The 20,560-nt window shown below is 43.6% G+C and overlaps 28 non-coding genes across 28 annotated transcripts; all 28 read right to left on the bottom strand.

Moving 5' to 3' along the window:
- Window positions 1-515: 515 nt before the first annotated feature.
- Trnat-ugu (transfer RNA threonine (anticodon UGU)) lies at window positions 516-588 on the bottom strand. The gene has a single exon. It is a non-coding gene; the product is annotated as a tRNA-Thr (tRNA).
- Window positions 589-839: 251 nt separating this feature from the next.
- Window positions 840-949, bottom strand: Trnai-uau (transfer RNA isoleucine (anticodon UAU)). The gene is made up of 2 exons: window positions 912-949; window positions 840-875 (listed from the first exon to the last, which is right to left on the bottom strand). It is a non-coding gene; the product is annotated as a tRNA-Ile (tRNA).
- Window positions 950-1,955: 1,006 nt separating this feature from the next.
- Window positions 1,956-2,028, bottom strand: Trnat-ugu (transfer RNA threonine (anticodon UGU)). Its single transcript has one exon. It is a non-coding gene; the product is annotated as a tRNA-Thr (tRNA).
- A 251-nt stretch (window positions 2,029-2,279) lies between these two features.
- Trnai-uau (transfer RNA isoleucine (anticodon UAU)) lies at window positions 2,280-2,389 on the bottom strand. The gene is made up of 2 exons: window positions 2,352-2,389; window positions 2,280-2,315 (listed from the first exon to the last, which is right to left on the bottom strand). It is a non-coding gene; the product is annotated as a tRNA-Ile (tRNA).
- Window positions 2,390-3,395: 1,006 nt separating this feature from the next.
- Trnat-ugu (transfer RNA threonine (anticodon UGU)) lies at window positions 3,396-3,468 on the bottom strand. The gene has a single exon. It is a non-coding gene; the product is annotated as a tRNA-Thr (tRNA).
- A 252-nt stretch (window positions 3,469-3,720) lies between these two features.
- Trnai-uau (transfer RNA isoleucine (anticodon UAU)) lies at window positions 3,721-3,830 on the bottom strand. The gene is made up of 2 exons: window positions 3,793-3,830; window positions 3,721-3,756 (listed from the first exon to the last, which is right to left on the bottom strand). It is a non-coding gene; the product is annotated as a tRNA-Ile (tRNA).
- Window positions 3,831-4,835: 1,005 nt separating this feature from the next.
- Trnat-ugu (transfer RNA threonine (anticodon UGU)) lies at window positions 4,836-4,908 on the bottom strand. The gene has a single exon. It is a non-coding gene; the product is annotated as a tRNA-Thr (tRNA).
- Window positions 4,909-5,159: 251 nt separating this feature from the next.
- Window positions 5,160-5,269, bottom strand: Trnai-uau (transfer RNA isoleucine (anticodon UAU)). Its single transcript has 2 exons — window positions 5,232-5,269; window positions 5,160-5,195 (listed from the first exon to the last, which is right to left on the bottom strand). It is a non-coding gene; the product is annotated as a tRNA-Ile (tRNA).
- Window positions 5,270-6,276: 1,007 nt separating this feature from the next.
- On the bottom strand, window positions 6,277-6,349 carry Trnat-ugu (transfer RNA threonine (anticodon UGU)). The gene has a single exon. It is a non-coding gene; the product is annotated as a tRNA-Thr (tRNA).
- A 251-nt stretch (window positions 6,350-6,600) lies between these two features.
- Window positions 6,601-6,710, bottom strand: Trnai-uau (transfer RNA isoleucine (anticodon UAU)). The gene is made up of 2 exons: window positions 6,673-6,710; window positions 6,601-6,636 (listed from the first exon to the last, which is right to left on the bottom strand). It is a non-coding gene; the product is annotated as a tRNA-Ile (tRNA).
- Window positions 6,711-7,717: 1,007 nt separating this feature from the next.
- Window positions 7,718-7,790, bottom strand: Trnat-ugu (transfer RNA threonine (anticodon UGU)). Its single transcript has one exon. It is a non-coding gene; the product is annotated as a tRNA-Thr (tRNA).
- Window positions 7,791-8,041: 251 nt separating this feature from the next.
- Window positions 8,042-8,151, bottom strand: Trnai-uau (transfer RNA isoleucine (anticodon UAU)). The gene is made up of 2 exons: window positions 8,114-8,151; window positions 8,042-8,077 (listed from the first exon to the last, which is right to left on the bottom strand). It is a non-coding gene; the product is annotated as a tRNA-Ile (tRNA).
- A 1,007-nt stretch (window positions 8,152-9,158) lies between these two features.
- Trnat-ugu (transfer RNA threonine (anticodon UGU)) lies at window positions 9,159-9,231 on the bottom strand. The gene has a single exon. It is a non-coding gene; the product is annotated as a tRNA-Thr (tRNA).
- Window positions 9,232-9,482: 251 nt separating this feature from the next.
- On the bottom strand, window positions 9,483-9,592 carry Trnai-uau (transfer RNA isoleucine (anticodon UAU)). The gene is made up of 2 exons: window positions 9,555-9,592; window positions 9,483-9,518 (listed from the first exon to the last, which is right to left on the bottom strand). It is a non-coding gene; the product is annotated as a tRNA-Ile (tRNA).
- Window positions 9,593-10,599: 1,007 nt separating this feature from the next.
- On the bottom strand, window positions 10,600-10,672 carry Trnat-ugu (transfer RNA threonine (anticodon UGU)). The gene has a single exon. It is a non-coding gene; the product is annotated as a tRNA-Thr (tRNA).
- A 251-nt stretch (window positions 10,673-10,923) lies between these two features.
- Window positions 10,924-11,033, bottom strand: Trnai-uau (transfer RNA isoleucine (anticodon UAU)). Its single transcript has 2 exons — window positions 10,996-11,033; window positions 10,924-10,959 (listed from the first exon to the last, which is right to left on the bottom strand). It is a non-coding gene; the product is annotated as a tRNA-Ile (tRNA).
- A 1,005-nt stretch (window positions 11,034-12,038) lies between these two features.
- On the bottom strand, window positions 12,039-12,111 carry Trnat-ugu (transfer RNA threonine (anticodon UGU)). Its single transcript has one exon. It is a non-coding gene; the product is annotated as a tRNA-Thr (tRNA).
- A 251-nt stretch (window positions 12,112-12,362) lies between these two features.
- On the bottom strand, window positions 12,363-12,472 carry Trnai-uau (transfer RNA isoleucine (anticodon UAU)). The gene is made up of 2 exons: window positions 12,435-12,472; window positions 12,363-12,398 (listed from the first exon to the last, which is right to left on the bottom strand). It is a non-coding gene; the product is annotated as a tRNA-Ile (tRNA).
- Window positions 12,473-13,480: 1,008 nt separating this feature from the next.
- Window positions 13,481-13,553, bottom strand: Trnat-ugu (transfer RNA threonine (anticodon UGU)). The gene has a single exon. It is a non-coding gene; the product is annotated as a tRNA-Thr (tRNA).
- Window positions 13,554-13,804: 251 nt separating this feature from the next.
- On the bottom strand, window positions 13,805-13,914 carry Trnai-uau (transfer RNA isoleucine (anticodon UAU)). Its single transcript has 2 exons — window positions 13,877-13,914; window positions 13,805-13,840 (listed from the first exon to the last, which is right to left on the bottom strand). It is a non-coding gene; the product is annotated as a tRNA-Ile (tRNA).
- A 1,005-nt stretch (window positions 13,915-14,919) lies between these two features.
- Window positions 14,920-14,992, bottom strand: Trnat-ugu (transfer RNA threonine (anticodon UGU)). Its single transcript has one exon. It is a non-coding gene; the product is annotated as a tRNA-Thr (tRNA).
- Window positions 14,993-15,243: 251 nt separating this feature from the next.
- On the bottom strand, window positions 15,244-15,353 carry Trnai-uau (transfer RNA isoleucine (anticodon UAU)). The gene is made up of 2 exons: window positions 15,316-15,353; window positions 15,244-15,279 (listed from the first exon to the last, which is right to left on the bottom strand). It is a non-coding gene; the product is annotated as a tRNA-Ile (tRNA).
- A 1,007-nt stretch (window positions 15,354-16,360) lies between these two features.
- Window positions 16,361-16,433, bottom strand: Trnat-ugu (transfer RNA threonine (anticodon UGU)). The gene has a single exon. It is a non-coding gene; the product is annotated as a tRNA-Thr (tRNA).
- A 250-nt stretch (window positions 16,434-16,683) lies between these two features.
- Window positions 16,684-16,793, bottom strand: Trnai-uau (transfer RNA isoleucine (anticodon UAU)). The gene is made up of 2 exons: window positions 16,756-16,793; window positions 16,684-16,719 (listed from the first exon to the last, which is right to left on the bottom strand). It is a non-coding gene; the product is annotated as a tRNA-Ile (tRNA).
- A 1,008-nt stretch (window positions 16,794-17,801) lies between these two features.
- On the bottom strand, window positions 17,802-17,874 carry Trnat-ugu (transfer RNA threonine (anticodon UGU)). Its single transcript has one exon. It is a non-coding gene; the product is annotated as a tRNA-Thr (tRNA).
- A 250-nt stretch (window positions 17,875-18,124) lies between these two features.
- Window positions 18,125-18,234, bottom strand: Trnai-uau (transfer RNA isoleucine (anticodon UAU)). Its single transcript has 2 exons — window positions 18,197-18,234; window positions 18,125-18,160 (listed from the first exon to the last, which is right to left on the bottom strand). It is a non-coding gene; the product is annotated as a tRNA-Ile (tRNA).
- A 1,007-nt stretch (window positions 18,235-19,241) lies between these two features.
- Trnat-ugu (transfer RNA threonine (anticodon UGU)) lies at window positions 19,242-19,314 on the bottom strand. The gene has a single exon. It is a non-coding gene; the product is annotated as a tRNA-Thr (tRNA).
- A 250-nt stretch (window positions 19,315-19,564) lies between these two features.
- Trnai-uau (transfer RNA isoleucine (anticodon UAU)) lies at window positions 19,565-19,674 on the bottom strand. Its single transcript has 2 exons — window positions 19,637-19,674; window positions 19,565-19,600 (listed from the first exon to the last, which is right to left on the bottom strand). It is a non-coding gene; the product is annotated as a tRNA-Ile (tRNA).
- Window positions 19,675-20,560: the final 886 nt, after the last annotated feature.

The raw sequence follows: 20,560 nt of genomic DNA, 5'->3' as shown, positions 1-20,560 counted from the left end.
CAGCACATTCAAACAATACCGTTTTTATGGGTGTCTTCTGACAAATATTCAGTGCGAAAGATACATTTTATTCACTTAAAATATATGAATTGTACAACTTCAGTTGAGTCGAGTAGAGGCATTTAATTATAAAGGCTTGGTTATGGACTTCAGACCCTCAAAGGCACTTGCACTTGGGTAACAAAGGCCACGTTAAACTCACACATGCATTTGTCCCTAATGCCACTGGGGTGAACTCACAGCTGTTTCCAGTCATGTGACGAATAGTTGGCCTCAAACTGCACAAAGGTTTCTTCCGAATGAGGACCAAATTATTGCATGTTTTGAAAGAAACCTGTTTGATAGTCCCAAATGATCATCGATGTCCCGACCCCTAGTTTAGGAGACCGGCAGCCTTAGAACTGAGTTACCTTAGTTGCTTGCACAAGACTTCACCATGGTGCCTGATGGAGAGGGTTTATCAGCTCAACTGCAAAAAAAACCCCAAAAGCTTAAAACAGCGACAAAAGACATCTAGCCCCCAGTGAGGATCGAACTCACGACCCCTGGTTTACAAGACCAGTGCTCTAACCACTGAGCTATGGAGGCATCTGATAAGTGGGGGCAATTTGCCATGCTTTTAACAGCTGTTGGTCCCGGGGTGGTCGATTGCAGTTACGATCTGCCTGTGTAAACACCATTGGCGTGGGATATTCTAAACTTCACATATTTCAAAATGTGTCAGTTGCCATTTACAAGATGTATTTTCATCTGTCACACACTTACTTCCATGACGTTGGTGGGTGTAATGGGAGTGAGAGTGTTTGGGAAAATGTCAGAAAAAAAAAGAAAAGGAAGCATGCCCCGGGTGAGGCTCGAACTCACAACCTCCGCATTCCTCATCCCATGCTGATCATGGGGAAGGTACTGACTATAAGTACGGCGCGCTAACCGATTGTGCCACCGGGGCAGCTGATAAACAGCTGAACATTTTCACAGCAAATTACTCAGCTAGTCTTCAAGCAGTCAAAAACATTCGGATATGGAAAATTGCCACATGTTGCATATTGAACTGAACAAACATTAAGTAGGTCAATCGTAACTCGGGTATTTCATCTTATTCTCTTCTTTACCTCTCCAAAGTTCCAGAATTTGCTTTCAAGCTGATAATTCTTTCATGTTGATGCAACTGAAACGTTTGCTTGGCGGCCGATTTGCATGTGAGGGGACGTTCACCGTCTGGGTAGCACAATGGCATCCTGACACCTCGCTGATAGAAATCTGTAGAAAATATGAGCCTCCAGTGAGAATCGAGCTCACCATGCCTCGTTTACAGGACCAGTGTTCTATCCACTGAGCTGTGAAGGCAGTAGGCCATCAACCGCAACGTATCAATTCCTATTTTCGCTCTTATCTCTTAGACTAAGATCTCTTGCAGTAGAAAACACAAATAGATTGCAACAGCACATTCAAACAATACCGTTTTTATGGGTGTCTTCTGACAAATATTGAGTGCGAAAGATACATTTTATTCACTTAAAATATATGAATTGTACAACTTCAGTTGAGTCGAGTAGAGGCATTTAATTATAAAGGCTTGGTTATGGACTTCAGACCCTCAAAGGCACTTGCACTTGGGTAACAAAGGCCACGTTAAACTCACACATGCATTTGTCCCTAATGCCACTGGGGTGAACTCACAGCTGTTTCCAGTCATGTGACGAATAGTTGGCCTCAAACTGCACAAAGGTTTCTTCCGAATGAGGACCAAATTATTGCATGTTTTGAAAGAAACCTGTTTGATAGTCCCAAATGATCATCGATGTCCCGACCCCTAGTTTAGGAGACCGGCAGCCTTAGAACTGAGTTACCTTAGTTGCTTGCACAAGACTTCACCATGGTGCCTGATGGAGAGGGTTTATCAGCTCAACTGCAAAAAAAACCCCAAAAGCTTAAAACAGCGACAAAAGACATCTAGCCCCCAGTGAGGATCGAACTCACGACCCCTGGTTTACAAGACCAGTGCTCTAACCACTGAGCTATGGAGGCATCTGATAAGTGGGGGCAATTTGCCATGCTTTTAACAGCTGTTGGTCCCGGGGTGGTCGATTGCAGTTACGATCTGCCTGTGTAAACACCATTGGCGTGGGATATTCTAAACTTCACATATTTCAAAATGTGTCAGTTGCCATTTACAAGATGTATTTTCATCTGTCACACACTTACTTCCATGACGTTGGTGGGTGTAATGGGAGTGAGAGTGTTTGGGAAAATGTCAGAAAAAAAAAGAAAAGGAAGCATGCCCCGGGTGAGGCTCGAACTCACAACCTCCGCATTCCTCATCCCATGCTGATCATGGGGAAGGTACTGACTATAAGTACGGCGCGCTAACCGATTGTGCCACCGGGGCAGCTGATAAACAGCTGAACATTTTCACAGCAAATTACTCAGCTAGTCTTCAAGCAGTCAAAAACATTCGGATATGGAAAATTGCCACATGTTGCATATTGAACTGAACAAACATTAAGTAGGTCAATCGTAACTCGGGTATTTCATCTTATTCTCTTCTTTACCTCTCCAAAGTTCCAGAATTTGCTTTCAAGCTGATAATTCTTTCATGTTGATGCAACTGAAACGTTTGCTTGGCGGCCGATTTGCATGTGAGGGGACGTTCACCGTCTGGGTAGCACAATGGCATCCTGACACCTCGCTGATAGAAATCTGTAGAAAATATGAGCCTCCAGTGAGAATCGAGCTCACCATGCCTCGTTTACAGGACCAGTGTTCTATCCACTGAGCTGTGAAGGCAGTAGGCCATCAACCGCAACGTATCAATTCCTATTTTCGCTCTTATCTCTTAGACTAAGATCTCTTGCAGTAGAAAACACAAATAGATTGCAACAGCAAATTCAAACAATACCGTTTTTATGGGTGTCTTCTGACAAATATTGAGTGCGAAAGATACATTTTGTTCTCTTAAAATATATGAATTGTACAACTTCAGTTGAGTCGAGTAGAGGCATTTAATTATAAAGGCTTGGTTATGGACTTCAGACCCTCAAAGGCACTTGCACTTGGGTAACAAAGGCCACGTTAAACTCACACATGCATTTGTCCCTAATGCCACTGTGGTGAATTCACAGCTGTTTCCAGTCATGTGACGAATAGTTGGCCTCAAACTGCACAAAGGTTTCTTCCGAATGAGGACCAAATTATTGCATGTTTTGAAAGAAACCTGTTTGATAGTCCCAAATGATCATCGATGTCCCGACCCCTAGTTTAGGAGACCGGCACCCTTAGAACTGAGTTACCTTAGTTGCTTGCACAAGACTTCACCATGGTGCCTGATGGAGAGGGTTTATCAGCTCAACTGCAAAAAAAACCCCAAAAGCTTAAAACAGCGACAAAAGACATCTAGCCCCCAGTGAGGATCGAACTCACGACCCCTGGTTTACAAGACCAGTGCTCTAACCACTGAGCTATGGAGGCATCTGATAAGTGGGGGGCAATTTGCCATGCTTTTAACAGCTGTTGGTCCCGGGGTGGTCGATTGCAGTTACGATCTGCCTGTGTAAACACCATTGGCGTGGGATATTCTAAACTTCACATATTTCAAAATGTGTCAGTTGCCATTTACAAGATGTATTGTCATCTGTCACACACTTACTTCCATGACGCTGGTGGGTGTAATGGGAGTGAGAGTGTTTGGGAAAATGTCAGAAAAATAAAGAAAAGGAAGCATGCCCCGGGTGAGGCTCGAACTCAAAACCTCCGCATTCCTCATCCCATGCTGATTATGGGGAAGGTACTGACTATAAGTACGGCGCGCTAACCGATTGTGCCACCGGGGCAGCTGATAAACAGCTGAACATTTTCACAGCAAATTACTCAGCTAGTCTTCAAGCAGTCAAATACATTCGGATATGGAAAATTGCCACATGTTGCATATTGAACTGAACAAACATTAAGTAGGTCAATCGCAACTCGGGTATTTCATCTTATTCTCTTCTTTACCTCTCCAAAGTTCCAGAATTTGCTTTCAAGCTGATAATTCTTTCATGTTGATGCAACTGAAACGTTTGCTTGGCGGCCGATTTGCATGTGAGGGGACGTTCACCGTCTGGGTAGCACAATGGCATCCTGACACCTCGCTGATAGAAATCTGTAGAAAATATGAGCCTCCAGTGAGAATCGAGCTCACCATGCCTCGTTTACAAGACCAGTGTTCTATCCACTGAGCTGTGAAGGCAGTAGGCCATCAACCGCAACGTATCAATTCCTATTTTTGCTCTTATCTCTTAGACTAAGATCTCTTGCAGTAGAAAACACAAATAGATTGCAACAGCACATTCAAACAATACCGTTTTTATGGGTGTCTTCTGACAAATATTGAGTGCGAAAGATACATTTTGTTCACTTAAAATATATGAATTGTACAACTTCAGTTGAGTCGAGTAGAGGCATTTAATTATAAAGGCTTGGTTATGGACTTCAGACCCTCAAAGGCACTTGCACTTGGGTAACAAAGGCCACGTTAAACTCACACATGCATTTGTCCCTAATGCCACTGTGGTGAATTCACAGCTGTTTCCAGTCATGTGACGAATAGTTGGCCTCAAACTGCACAAAGGTTTCTTCCGAATGAGGACCAAATTATTGCATGTTTTGAAAGAAACCTGTTTGATAGTCCCAAATGATCACGATGTCCCGACCCCTAGTTTAGGAGACCGGCACCCTTAGAACTGAGTTACCTTAGTTGCTTGCACAAGACTTCACCATGGTGCCTGATGAAGAGGGTTTATCAGCTCAACTGCAAAAAAAACCCCAAAAGCTTAAAACAGCGACAAAAGACATCTAGCCCCCAGTGAGGATCGAACTCACGACCCCTGGTTTACAAGACCAGTGCTCTAACCACTGAGCTATGGAGGCATCTGATAAGTGGGGGCAATTTGCCATGCTTTTAACAGCTGTTGGTCCCGGGGTGGTCGATTGCAGTTACGATCTGCCTGTGTAAACACCATTGGCGTGGGATATTCTAAACTTCACATATTTCAAAATGTGTCAGTTGCCATTTACAAGATGTATTGTCATCTGTCACACACTTACTTCCATGACGCTGGTGGGTGTAATGGGAGTGAGAGTGTTTGGGAAAATGTCAGAAAAATAAAGAAAAGGAAGCATGCCCCGGGTGAGGCTCGAACTCAAAACCTCCGCATTCCTCATCCCATGCTGATCATGGGGAAGGTACTGACTATAAGTACGGCGCGCTAACCGATTGTGCCACCGGGGCAGCTGATAAACAGCTGAACATTTTCACAGCAAATTACTCAGCTAGTCTTCAAGCAGTCAAAAACATTCGGATATGGAAAATTGCCACATGTTGCATATTGAACTGAACAAACATTAAGTAGGTCAATCGCAACTCGGGTATTTCATCTTATTCTCTTCTTTACCTCTCCAAAGTTCCAGAATTTGCTTTCAAGCTGATAATTCTTTCATGTTGATGCAACTGAAACGTTTGCTTGGCGGCCGATTTGCATGTGAGGGGACGTTCACCGTCTGGGTAGCACAATGGCATCCTGACACCTCGCTGATAGAAATCTGTAGAAAATATGAGCCTCCAGTGAGAATCGAGCTCACCATGCCTCGTTTACAGGACCAGTGTTCTATCCACTGAGCTGTGAAGGCAGTAGGCCATCAACCGCAACGTATCAATTCCTATTTTCGCTCTTATCTCTTAGACTAAGATCTCTTGCAGTAGAAAACACAAATAGATTGCAACAGCACATTCAAACAATACCGTTTTTATGGGTGTCTTCTGACAAATATTCAGTGCGAAAGATACATTTTGTTCTCTTAAAATATATGAATTGTACAACTTCAGTTGAGTCGAGTAGAGGCATTTAATTATAAAGGCTTGGTTATGGACTTCAGACCCTCAAAGGCACTTGCACTTGGGTAACAAAGGCCACGTTAAACTCACACATGCATTTGTCTCTAATGCCACTGTGGTGAATTCACAGCTGTTTCCAGTCATGTGACGAATAGTTGGCCTCAAACTGCACAAAGGTTTCTTCCGAATGTGGACCAAATTATTGCATGTTTTGAAAGAAACCTGTTTGATAGTCCCAAATGATCATCGATGTCCCGACCCCTAGTTTAGGAGACCGGCACCCTTAGAACTGAGTTACCTTAGTTGCTTGCACAAGACTTCACCATGGTGCCTGATGAAGAGGGTTTATCAGCTCAACTGCAAAAAAAACCCCCAAAAGCTTAAAACAGCGACAAAAGACATCTAGCCCCCAGTGAGGATCGAACTCACGACCCCTGGTTTACAAGACCAGTGCTCTAACCACTGAGCTATGGAGGCATCTGATAAGTGGGGGCAATTTGCCATGCTTTTAACAGCTGTTGGTCCCGGGGTGGTCGATTGCAGTTACGATCTGCCTGTGTAAACACCATTGGCGTGGGATATTCTAAACTTCACATATTTCAAAATGTGTCAGTTGCCATTTACAAGATGTATTGTCATCTGTCACACACTTACTTCCATGACGCTGGTGGGTGTAATGGGAGTGAGAGTGTTTGGGAAAATGTCAGAAAAATAAAGAAAAGGAAGCATGCCCCGGGTGAGGCTCGAACTCAAAACCTCCGCATTCCTCATCCCATGCTGATCATGGGGAAGGTACTGACTATAAGTACGGCGCGCTAACCGATTGTGCCACCGGGGCAGCTGATAAACAGCTGAACATTTTCACAGCAAATTACTCAGCTAGTCTTCAAGCAGTCAAAAACATTCGGATATGGAAAATTGCCACATGTTGCATATTGAACTGAACAAACATTAAGTAGGTCAATCGCAACTCGGGTATTTCATCTTATTCTCTTCTTTACCTCTCCAAAGTTCCAGAATTTGCTTTCAAGCTGATAATTCTTTCATGTTGATGCAACTGAAACGTTTGCTTGGCGGCCGATTTGCATGTGAGGGGACGTTCACCGTCTGGGTAGCACAATGGCATCCTGACACCTCGCTGATAGAAATCTGTAGAAAATATGAGCCTCCAGTGAGAATCGAGCTCACCATGCCTCGTTTACAGGACCAGTGTTCTATCCACTGAGCTGTGAAGGCAGTAGGCCATCAACCGCAACGTATCAATTCCTATTTTCGCTCTTATCTCTTAGACTAAGATCTCTTGCAGTAGAAAACACAAATAGATTGCAACAGCACATTCAAACAATACCGTTTTTATGGGTGTCTTCTGACAAATATTCAGTGCGAAAGATACATTTTGTTCTCTTAAAATATATGAATTGTACAACTTCAGTTGAGTCGAGTAGAGGCATTTAATTATAAAGGCTTGGTTATGGACTTCAGACCCTCAAAGGCACTTGCACTTGGGTAACAAAGGCCACGTTAAACTCACACATGCATTTGTCTCTAATGCCACTGTGGTGAATTCACAGCTGTTTCCAGTCATGTGACGAATAGTTGGCCTCAAACTGCACAAAGGTTTCTTCCGAATGTGGACCAAATTATTGCATGTTTTGAAAGAAACCTGTTTGATAGTCCCAAATGATCATCGATGTCCCGACCCCTAGTTTAGGAGACCGGCACCCTTAGAACTGAGTTACCTTAGTTGCTTGCACAAGACTTCACCATGGTGCCTGATGAAGAGGGTTTATCAGCTCAACTGCAAAAAAAAAACCCAAAAGCTTAAAACAGCGACAAAAGACATCTAGCCCCCAGTGAGGATCGAACTCACGACCCCTGGTTTACAAGACCAGTGCTCTAACCACTGAGCTATGGAGGCATCTGATAAGTGGGGGCAATTTGCCATGCTTTTAACAGCTGTTGGTCCCGGGGTGGTCGATTGCAGTTACGATCTGCCTGTGTAAACACCATTGGCGTGGGATATTCTAAACTTCACATATTTCAAAATGTGTCAGTTGCCATTTACAAGATGTATTGTCATCTGTCACACACTTACTTCCATGACGCTGGTGGGTGTAATGGGAGTGAGAGTGTTTGGGAAAATGTCAGAAAAATAAAGAAAAGGAAGCATGCCCCGGGTGAGGCTCGAACTCAAAACCTCCGCATTCCTCATCCCATGCTGATCATGGGGAAGGTACTGACTATAAGTACGGCGCGCTAACCGATTGTGCCACCGGGGCAGCTGATAAACAGCTGAACATTTTCACAGCAAATTACTCAGCTAGTCTTCAAGCAGTCAAAAACATTCGGATATGGAAAATTGCCACATGTTGCATATTGAACTGAACAAACATTAAGTAGGTCAATCGCAACTCGGGTATTTCATCTTATTCTCTTCTTTACCTCTCCAAAGTTCCAGAATTTGCTTTCAAGCTGATAATTCTTTCATGTTGATGCAACTGAAACGTTTGCTTGGCGGCCGATTTGCATGTGAGGGGACGTTCACCGTCTGGGTAGCACAATGGCATCCTGACACCTCGCTGATAGAAATCTGTAGAAAATATGAGCCTCCAGTGAGAATCGAGCTCACCATGCCTCGTTTACAAGACCAGTGTTCTATCCACTGAGCTGTGAAGGCAGTAGGCCATCAACCGCAACGTATCAATTCCTATTTTCGCTCTTATCTCTTAGACTAAGATCTCTTGCAGTAGAAAACACAAATAGATTGCAACAGCACATTCAAACAATACCGTTTTTATGGGTGTCTTCTGACAAATATTCAGTGCGAAAGATACATTTTGTTCTCTTAAAATATATGAATTGTACAACTTCAGTTGAGTCGAGTAGAGGCATTTAATTATAAAGGCTTGGTTATGGACTTCAGACCCTCAAAGGCACTTGCACTTGGGTAACAAAGGCCACGTTAAACTCACACATGCATTTGTCTCTAATGCCACTGTGGTGAATTCACAGCTGTTTCCAGTCATGTGACGAATAGTTGGCCTCAAACTGCACAAAGGTTTCTTCCGAATGTGGACCAAATTATTGCATGTTTTGAAAGAAACCTGTTTGATAGTCCCAAATGATCATCGATGTCCCGACCCCTAGTTTAGGAGACCGGCACCCTTAGAACTGAGTTACCTTAGTTGCTTGCACAAGACTTCACCATGGTGCCTGATGAAGAGGGTTTATCAGCTCAACTGCAAAAAAAAACCCCAAAAGCTTAAAACAGCGACAAAAGACATCTAGCTCCCAGTGAGGATCGAACTCACGACCCCTGGTTTACAAGACCAGTGCTCTAACCACTGAGCTATGGAGGCATCTGATAAGTGGGGGCAATTTGCCATGCTTTTAACAGCTGTTGGTCCCGGGGTGGTCGATTGCAGTTACGATCTGCCTGTGTAAACACCATTGGCGTGGGATATTCTAAACTTCACATATTTCAAAATGTGTCAGTTGCCATTTACAAGATGTATTTTCATCTGTCACACACTTACTTCCATGACGCTGGTGGGTGTAATGGGAGTGAGAGTGTTTGGGAAAATGTCAGAAAAATAAAGAAAAGGAAGCATGCCCCGGGTGAGGCTCGAACTCACAACCTCCGCATTCCTCATCCCATGCTGATCATGGGGAAGGTACTGACTATAAGTACGGCGCGCTAACCGATTGTGCCACCGGGGCAGCTGATAAACAGCTGAACATTTTCACAGCAAATTACTCAGCTAGTCTTCAAGCAGTCAAAAACATTCGGATATGGAAAATTGCCACATGTTGCATATTGAACTGAACAAACATTAAGTAGGTCAATCGTAACTCGGGTATTTCATCTTATTCTCTTCTTTACCTCTCCAAAGTTCCAGAATTTGCTTTCAAGCTGATAATTGTTTCATGTTGATGCAACTGAAACGTTTGCTTGGCGGCCGATTTGCATGTGAGGGGACGTTCACCGTCTGGGTAGCACAATGGCATCCTGACACCTCGCTGATAGAAATCTGTAGAAAATATGAGCCTCCAGTGAGAATCGAGCTCACCATGCCTCGTTTACAAGACCAGTGTTCTATCCACTGAGCTGTGAAGGCAGTAGGCCATCAACCGCAACGTATCAATTCCTATTTTCGCTCTTATCTCTTAGACTAAGATCTCTTGCAGTAGAAAACACAAATAGATTGCAACAGCACATTCAAACAATACCGTTTTTATGGGTGTCTTCTGACAAATATTGAGTGCGAAAGATACATTTTGTTCTCTTAAAATATATGAATTGTACAACTTCAGTTGAGTCGAGTAGAGGCATTTAATTATAAAGGCTTGGTTATGGACTTCAGACCCTCAAAGGCACTTGCACTTGGGTAACAAAGGCCACGTTAAACTCACACATGCATTTGTCCCTAATGCCACTGGGGTGAATTCACAGCTGTTTCCAGTCATGTGACGAATAGTTGGCCTCAAACTGCACAAAGGTTTCTTCCGAATGAGGACCAAATTATTGCATGTTTTGAAAGAAACCTGTTTGATAGTCCCAAATGATCATCGATGTCCCGACCCCTAGTTTAGGAGACCGGCAGCCTTAGAACTGAGTTACCTTAGTTGCTTGCACAAGACTTCACCATGGTGCCTGATGAAGAGGGTTTATCAGCTCAACTGCAAAAAAAAACCCCAAAAGCTTAAAACAGCGACAAAAGACATCTAGCCCCCAGTGAGGATCGAACTCACGACCCCTGGTTTACAAGACCAGTGCTCTAACCACTGAGCTATGGAGGCATCTGATAAGTGGGGGCAATTTGCCATGCTTTTAACAGCTGTTGGTCCCGGGGTGGTCGATTGCAGTTACGATCTGCCTGTGTAAACACCATTGGCGTGGGATATTCTAAACTTCACATATTTCAAAATGTGTCAGTTGCCATTTACAAGATGTATTTTCATCTGTCACACACTTACTTCCATGACGCTGGTGGGTGTAATGGGAGTGAGAGTGTTTGGGAAAATGTCAGAAAAATAAAGAAAAGGAAGCATGCCCCGGCTGAGGCTCGAACTCACAACCTCCGCATTCCTCATCCCATGCTGATCATGGGGAAGGTACTGACTATAAGTACGGCGCGCTAACCGATTGTGCCACCGGGGCAGCTGATAAACAGCTGAACATTTTCACAGCAAATTACTCAGCTAGTCTTCAAGCAGTCAAATACATTCGGATATGGAAAATTGCCACATGTTGCATATTGAACTGAACAAACATTAAGTAGGTCAATCGCAACTCGGGTATTTCATCTTATTCTCTTCTTTACCTTTCCAAAGTTCCAGAATTTGCTTTCAAGCTGATAATTCTTTCATGTTGATGCAACTGAAACGTTTGCTTGGCGGCCGATTTGCATGTGAGGGGACGTTCACCGTCTGGGTAGCACAATGGCATCCTGACACCTCGCTGATAGAAATCTGTTGAAAAAATGAGCCTCCAGTGAGAATCGAGCTCACCATGCCTCGTTTACAAGACCAGTGTTCTATCCACTGAGCTGTGAAGGCAGTAGGCCATCAACCGCAACGTATCAATTCCTATTTTCGCTCTTATCTCTAAGACTAAGATCTCTTGCAGTAGAAAACACAAATGGATTGCAACAGCACATTCAAACAATACCGTTTTTATGGGTGTCTTCTGACAAATATTCAGTGCGAAAGATACATTTTGTTCTCTTAAAATATATGAATTGTACAACTTCAGTTGAGTCGAGTAGAGGCATTTAATTATAAAGGCTTGGTTATGGACTTCAGACCCTCAAAGGCACTTGCACTTGGGTAACAAAGGCCACGTTAAACTCACACATGCATTTGTCCCTAATGCCACTGTGGTGAACTCACAGCTGTTTCCAGTCATGTGACGAATAGTTGGCCTCAAACTGCACAAAGGTTTCTTCCGAATGAGGACCAAATTATTGCATGTTTTGAAAGAAACCTGTTTGATAGTCCCAAATGATCATCGATGTCCCGACCCCTAGTTTAGGAGACCGGCACCCTTAGAACTGAGTTACCTTAGTTGCTTGCACAAGACTTCACCATGGTGCCTGATGAAGAGGGTTTATCAGCTCAACTGCAGAAAAAAACCAAAAGCTTAAAACAGCGACAAAAGACATCTAGCTCCCAGTGAGGATCGAACTCACGACCCCTGGTTTACAAGACCAGTGCTCTAACCACTGAGCTATGGAGGCATCTGATAAGTGGGGGCAATTTGCCATCCTTTTAACAGCTGTTGGTCCCGGGGTGGTCGATTGCAGTTACGATCTGTCTGTGTAAACACCATTGGCGTGGGATATTCTAAACTTTACATATTTCAAAATGTGTCAGTTGCCATTTACAAGATGTATTTTCATCTGTCACACACTTACTTCCATGACGCTGGTGGGTGTAATGGGAGTGAGAGTGTTTGGGAAAATGTCAGAAAAATAAAGAAAAGGAAGCATGCCCCGGGTGAGGCTCGAACTCACAACCTCCGCATTCCTCATCCCATGCTCATCATGGGGAAGGTACTGACTATAAGTACGGCGCGCTAACCGATTGTGCCACCGGGGCAGCTGATAAACAGCTGAACATTTTCACAGCAAATTACTCAGCTAGTCTTCAAGCAGTCAAATACATTCGGATATGGAAAATTGCCACATGTTGCATATTGAACTGAACAAACATTAAGTAGGTCAATCGCAACTCGGGTATTTCATCTTATTCTCTTCTTTACCTTTCCAAAGTTCCAGAATTTGCTTTCAAGCTGATAATTGTTTCATGTTGATGCAACTGAAACGTTTGCTTGGCGGCCGATTTGCATGTGAGGGGACGTTCACCGTCTGGGTAGCACAATGGCATCCTGACACCTCGCTGATAGAAATCTGTTGAAAAAATGAGCCTCCAGTGAGAATCGAGCTCACCATGCCTCGTTTACAAGACCAGTGTTCTATCCACTGAGCTGTGAAGGCAGTAGGCCATCAACCGCAACGTATCAATTCCTATTTTCGCTCTTATCTCTTAGACTAAGATCTCTTGCAGTAGAAAACACAAATAGATTGCAACAGCACATTCAAACAATACCGTTTTTATGGGTGTCTTCTGACAAATATTCAGTGCGAAAGATACATTTTGTTCTCTTAAAATATATGAATTGTACAACTTCAGTTGAGTCGAGCAGAGGCATTTAATTATAAAGGCTTGGTTATGGACTTCAGACCCTCAAAGGCACTTGCACTTGGGTAACAAAGGCCACGTTAAACTCACACATGCATTTGTCCCTAATGCCACTGTGGTGAATTCACAGCTGTTTCCAGTCATGTGACGAATAGTTGGCCTCAAACTGCACAAAGGTTTCTTCCGAATGAGGACCAAATTATTGCATGTTTTGAAAGAAACCTGTTTGATAGTCCCTAATGATCATCGATGTCCCGACCCCTAGTTTAGGAGACCGGCAGCCTTAGAACTGAGTTACCTTAGTTGCTTGCACAAGACTTCACCATGGTGCCTGATGAAGAGGGTTTATCAGCTCAACTGCGAAAAAAAAACCCCAAAAGCTTAAAACAGCGACAAAAGACATCTAGCCCCCAGTGAGGATCGAACTCACGACCCCTGGTTTACAAGACCAGTGCTCTAACCACTGAGCTATGGAGGCATCTGATAAGTGGGGGCAATTTGCCATGCTTTTAACAGCTGTTGGTCCCGGGGTGGTCGATTGCAGTTACGATCTGCCTGTGTAAACACCATTGGCGTGGGATATTCTAAACTTCACATATTTCAAAATGTGTCAGTTGCCATTTACAAGATGTATTTTCATCTGTCACACACTTACTTCCATGACGCTGGTGGGTGTAATGGGAGTGAGAGTGTTTGGGAAAATGTCAGAAAAATAAAGAAAAGGAAGCATGCCCCGGGTGAGGCTCGAACTCACAACCTCCGCATTCCTCATCCCATGCTGATCATGGGGAAGGTACTGACTATAAGTACGGCGCGCTAACCGATTGTGCCACCGGGGCAGCTGATAAACAGCTGAACATTTTCACAGCAAATTACTCAGCTAGTCTTCAAGCAGTCAAATACATTCGGATATGGAAAATTGCCACATGTTGCATATTGAACTGAACAAACATTAAGTAGGTCAATCGCAACTCGGGTATTTCATCTTATTCTCTTCTTTACCTCTCCAAAGTTCCAGAATTTGCTTTCAAGCTGATAATTCTTTCATGTTGATGCAACTGAAACGTTTGCTTGGCGGCCGATTTGCATGTGAGGGGACGTTCACCGTCTGGGTAGCACAATGGCATCCTGACACCTCGCTGATAGAAATCTGTTGAAAAAATGAGCCTCCAGTGAGAATCGAGCTCACCATGCCTCGTTTACAAGACCAGTGTTCTATCCACTGAGCTGTGAAGGCAGTAGGCCATCAACCGCAACGTATCAATTCCTATTTTCGCTCTTATCTCTTAGACTAAGATCTCTTGCAGTAGAAAACACAAATAGATTGCAACAGCACATTCAAACAATACCGTTTTTATGGGTGTCTTCTGACAAATATTGAGTGCGAAAGATACATTTTGTTCACTTAAAATATATGAATTGTACAACTTCAGTTGAGTCGAGTAGAGGCATTTAATTATAAAGGCTTGGTTATGGACTTCAGACCCTCAAAGGCACTTGCACTTGGGTAACAAAGGCCACGTTAAACTCACACATGCATTTGTCCCTAATGCCACTGTGGTGAACTCACAGCTGTTTCCAGTCATGTGACGAATAGTTGGCCTCAAACTGCACAAAGGTTTCTTCCGAATGAGGACCAAATTATTGCATGTTTTGAAAGAAACCTGTTTGATAGTCCCAAATGATCATCGATGTCGCGACCCCTAGTTTAGGAGACCGGCAACTTAGAACAGAGTTACCTTAGTTGCTTGCACAAGACTTCACCATGGTGCCTGATGAAGAGGGTTTATCAGCTCAACTGCAAAAAAAACCTCAAAAGCTTAAAACAGCGACAAAAGACATCTAGCCCCCAGTGAGGATCGAACTCACGACCCCTGGTTTACAAGACCAGTGCTCTAACCACTGAGCTATGGAGGCATCTGATAAGTGGGGGCAATTTGCCATGCTTTTAACAGCTGTTGGTCCCGGGGTGGTCGATTGCAGTTACGATCTGCCTGTGTAAACACCATTGGCGTGGGATATTCTAAACTTCACATATTTCAAAATGTGTCAGTTGCCATTTACAAGATGTATTTTCATCTGTCACACACTTACTTCCATGACGCTGGTGGGTGTAATGGGAGTGAGAGTGTTTGGGAAAATGTCAGAAAAATAAAGAAAAGGAAGCATGCCCCGGGTGAGGCTCGAACTCACAACCTCCGCATTCCTCATCCCATGCTGATCATGGGGAAGGTACTGACTATAAGTACGGCGCGCTAACCGATTGTGCCACCGGGGCAGCTGATAAACAGCTGAACATTTTCACTGCAAACTACTCAGCTACTCTTCAAGCAGTCAAATACATTCGGATATGGAAAATTGCCACATGTTGCATATTGAACTGAACAAACATTAAGTAGGTCAATCGCAACTCGGGTATTTCATCTTATTCTCTTCTTTACCTCTCCAAAGTTCCAGAATTTGCTTTCAAGCTGATAATTCTTTCATGTTGATGCAACTGAAACGTTTGCTTGGCGGCCGATTTGCATGTGAGGGGACGTTCACCGTCTGGGTAGCACAATGGCATCCTGACACCTCGCTGATAGAAATCTGTAGAAAAAAATGAGCCTCCAGTGAGAATCGAGCTCACCATGCCTCGTTTACAAGACCAGTGTTCTATCCACTGAGCTATGAAGGCAGTAGGCCATCAACCGCAACGTATCAATTCCTATTTTCGCTCTTATCTCTTAGACTAAGATCTCTTGCAGTAGAAAACACAAATAGATTGCAACAGCACATTCAAACAATACCGTTTTTATGGGTGTCTTCTGACAAATATTGAGTGCGAAAGATACATTTTGTTCACTTAAAATATATGAATTGTACAACTTCAGTTGAGTCGAGTAGAGGCATTTAATTATAAAGGCCTGGGTATGGACTTCAGACCCTCAAAGGCACTTGCACTTGGGTAACAAAGGCCACGTTAAACTCACACATGCATTTGTCCCTAATGCCACTGTGGTGAACTCACAGCTGTTTCCAGTCATGTGACGAATAGTTGGCCTCAAACTGCACAAAGGTTTCTTCCGAATGAGGACCAAATTATTGCATGTTTTGAAAGAAACCTGTTTGATAGTCCCAAATGATCATCGATGTCCCGACCCCTAGTTTAGGAGACCGGCAGCCTTAGAACTGAGTTACCTTAGTTGCTTGCACAAGACTTCACCATGGTGCCTGATGAAGAGGGTTTATCAGCTCAACTGCAAAAAAAACCCCAAAAGCTTAAAACAGCGACAAAAGACATCTAGCCCCCAGTGAGGATCGAACTCACGACCCCTGTTTTACAAGACCGGTGCTCTAACCACTGAGCTATGGAGGCATCTGATAAGTGGGGCAATTTGCCATGCTTTTAACAGCTGTGGGTCCCGGGGTGGTCGATTGCAGTTACGATCTGCCTGTGTAAACACCATTGGCGTGGGATATTCTAAACTTCACATATTTCAACATGTGTCAGTTGCCATTTACAAGATGTATTTTCATCTGTCACACACTTACTTCCATGACGCTGGTGGGTGTAATGGGAGTGAGAGTGTTTGGGAAAATGTCAGAAAAATAAAGAAAAGGAAGCATGCCCCGGGTGAGGCTCGAACTCACAACCTCCGCATTCCTCATCCCATGCTGATCATGGGGAAGGTACTGACTATAAGTACAGCGCGCTAACCGATTGTGCCACCGGGGCAGCTGATAAACAGCTGAACATTTTCACAGCAAATTACTCAGCTAGTCTTCAAGCAGTCAAATACATTCGGATATGGAAAATTGCCACATGTTGCATATTGAACTGAACAAACATTAAGTAGGTCAATCGCAACTCGGGTATTTCATCTTATTCTCTTCTTTACCTCTCCAAAGTTCCAGAATTTGCTTTCAAGCTGATAATTCTTTCATGTTGATGCAACTGAAACGTTTGCTTGGCGGCCGATTTGCATGTGAGGGGACGTTCACCGTCTGGGTAGCACAATGGCATCCTGACACCTCGCTGATAGAAATCTGTAGAAAAAATGAGCCTCCAGTGAGAATCGAGCTCACCATGCCTCGTTTACAAGACCAGTGTTCTATCCACTGAGCTATGAAGGCAGTAGGCCATCAACCGCAACGTATCAATTCCTATTTTCGCTCTTATCTCTTAGACTAAGATCTCTTGCAGTAGAAAACACAAATAGATTGCAACAGCACATTCAAACAATACCGTTTTTATGGGTGTCTTCTGACAAATATTGAGTGCGAAAGATACATTTTGTTCACTTAAAATATATGAATTCTACAACTTCAGTTGAGTCGAGTAGAGGCATTTAATTATAAAGGCCTGGGTATGGACTTCAGACCCTCAAAGGCACTTGCACTTGGGTAACAAAGGCCACGTTAAACTCACACATGCATTTGTCCCTAATGCCACTGTGGTGAACTCACAGCTGTTTCCAGTCATGTGACGAATAGTTGGCCTCAAACTGCACAAAGGTTTCTTCCGAATGAGGACCAAATTATTGCATGTTTTGAAAGAAACCTGTTTGATAGTCCCAAATGATCATCGATGTCCCGACCCCTAGTTTAGGAGACCGGCAGCCTTAGAACTGAGTTACCTTAGTTGCTTGCACAAGACTTCACCATGGTGCCTGATGAAGAGGGTTTATCAGCTCAACTGCAAAAAAAAAACCCCAAAAGCTTAAAACAGCGACAAAAGACATCTAGCCCCCAGTGAGGATCGAACTCACGACCCCTGTTTTACAAGACCGGTGCTCTAACCACTGAGCTATGGAGGCATCTGATAAGTGGGGCAATTTGCCATGCTTTTAACAGCTGTGGGTCCCGGGGTGGTCGATTGCAGTTACGATCTGCCTGTGTAAACACCATTGGCGTGGGATATTCTAAACTTCACATATTTCAAAATGTGTCAGTTGCCATTTACAAGATGTATTTTCATCTGTCACACACTTACTTCCATGACGCTGGTGGGTGTAATGGGAGTGAGAGTGTTTGGGAAAATGTCAGAAAAATAAAGAAAAGGAAGCATGCCCCGGGTGAGGCTCGAACTCACAACCTCCGCATTCCTCATCCCATGCTGATCATGGGGAAGTTACTGACTATAAGTACGGCGCGCTAACCGATTGTGCCACCGGGGCAGCTGATAAACAGCTGAACATTTTCACAGCAAATTACTCAGCTAGTCTTCAAGCAGTCAAATACATTCGGATATGGAAAATTGCCACATGTTGCATATTGAACTGAACAAACATTAAGTAGGTCAATCGCAACTCGGGTATTTCATCTTATTCTCTTCTTTACCTCTCCAAAGTTCCAGAATTTGCTTTCAAGCTGATAATTCTTTCATGTTGATGCAACTGAAACGTTTGCTTGGCGGCCGATTTGCATGTGAGGGGACGTTCACCGTCTGGGTAGCACAATGGCATCCTGACACCTCGCTGATAGAAATCTGTAGAAAAAATGAGCCTCCAGTGAGAATCGAGCTCACCATGCCTCGTTTACAAGACCAGTGTTCTATCCACTGAGCTATGAAGGCAGTAGGCCATCAACCGCAACGTATCAATTCCTATTTTCGCTCTTATCTCTTAGACTAAGATCTCTTGCAGTAGAAAACACAAATAGATTGCAACAGCACATTCAAACAATACCGTTTTTATGGGTGTCTTCTGACAAATATTGAGTGCGAAAGATACATTTTGTTCACTTAAAATATATGAATTCTACAACTTCAGTTGAGTCGAGTAGAGGCATTTAATTATAAAGGCTTGGGTATGGACTTCAGACCCTCAAAGGCACTTGCACTTGGGTAACAAAGGCCACGTTAAACTCACACATGCATTTGTCCCTAATGCCACTGTGGTGAACTCACAGCTGTTTCCAGTCATGTGACGAATAGTTGGCCTCAAACTGCACAAAGGTTTCTTCCGAATGAGGACCAAATTATTGCATGTTTTGAAAGAAACCTGTTTGATAGTCCCTAATGATCATCGATGTCCCGACCCCTAGTTTAGGAGACCGGCAGCCTTAGAACTGAGTTACCTTAGTTGCTTGCACAAGACTTCACCATGGTGCCTGATGAAGAGGGTTTATCAGCTCAACTGCAAAAAAAAACCCCAAAAGCTTAAAACAGCGACAAAAGACATCTAGCCCCCAGTGAGGATCGAACTCACGACCCCTGTTTTACAAGACCGGTGCTCTAACTACTGAGCTATGGAGGCATCTGATAAGTGGGGCAATTTGCCATGCTTTTAACAGCTGTGGGTCCCGGGGTGGTCGATTCCAGTTACGATCTGCCTGTGTAAACACCATTGGCGTGGGATATTCTAAACTTCACATATTTCAAAATGTGTCAGTTGCCATTTACAAGATGTATTTTCATCTGTCACACACTTACTTCCATGACGCTGGTGGGTGTAATGGGAGTGAGAGTGTTTGGGAAAATGTCAGAAAAATAAAGAAAAGGAAGCATGCCCCGGGTGAGGCTCGAACTCACAACCTCCGCATTCCTCATCCCATGCTGATCATGGGGAAGGTACTGACTATAAGTACGGCGCGCTAACCGATTGTGCCACCGGGGCAGCTGATAAACAGCTGAACATTTTCACAGCAAATTACTCAGCTAGTCTTCAAGCAGTCAAATACATTCGGATATGGAAAATTGCCACATGTTGCATATTGAACTGAACAAACATTAAGTAGGTCAATCGCAACTCGGGTATTTCATCTTATTCTCTTCTTTACCTTTCCAAAGTTCCAGAATTTGCTTTCAAGCTGATAATTCTTTCATGTTGATGCAACTGAAACGTTTGCTTGGCGGCCGATTTGCATGTGAGGGGACGTTCACCGTCTGGGTAGCACAATGGCATCCTGACACCTCGCTGATAGAAATCTGTAGAAAAAATGAGCCTCCAGTGAGAATCGAGCTCACCATGCCTCGTTTACAAGACCAGTGTTCTATCCACTGAGCTATGAAGGCAGTAGGCCATCAACCGCAACGTATCAATTCCTATTTTCGCTCTTATCTCTTAGACTAAGATCTCTTGCAGTAGAAAACACAAATAGATTGCAACAGCACATTCAAACAATACCGTTTTTATGGGTGTCTTCTGACAAATATTCAGTGCGAAAGATACATTTTGTTCACTTAAAATATATGAATTCTACAACTTCAGTTGAGTCGAGTAGAGGCATTTAATTATAAAGGCTTGGGTATGGACTTCAGACCCTCAAAGGCACTTGCACTTGGGTAACAAAGGCCACGTTAAACTCACACATGCATTTGTCCCTAATGCCACTGTGGTGAACTCACAGCTGTTCGTCATGTGACGAATAGTTGGCCTCAAACTGCACAAAGGTTTCTTCCGAATGAGGACCAAATTATTGCATGTTTTGAAAGAAACCTGTTTGATAGTCCCAAATGATCATCGATGTCCCGACCCCTAGTTTAGGAGACCGGCAGCCTTA

This window comes from Haliotis asinina, chromosome 14, assembly GCF_037392515.1.
Source record: "Haliotis asinina isolate JCU_RB_2024 chromosome 14, JCU_Hal_asi_v2, whole genome shotgun sequence".
Taxonomy (NCBI): Eukaryota; Metazoa; Mollusca; class Gastropoda; order Lepetellida; family Haliotidae; genus Haliotis; species Haliotis asinina.
The sequence above is the reverse complement of the archived record's forward strand: the minus strand, read 5'-3'. Positions and strand labels throughout refer to the sequence as shown.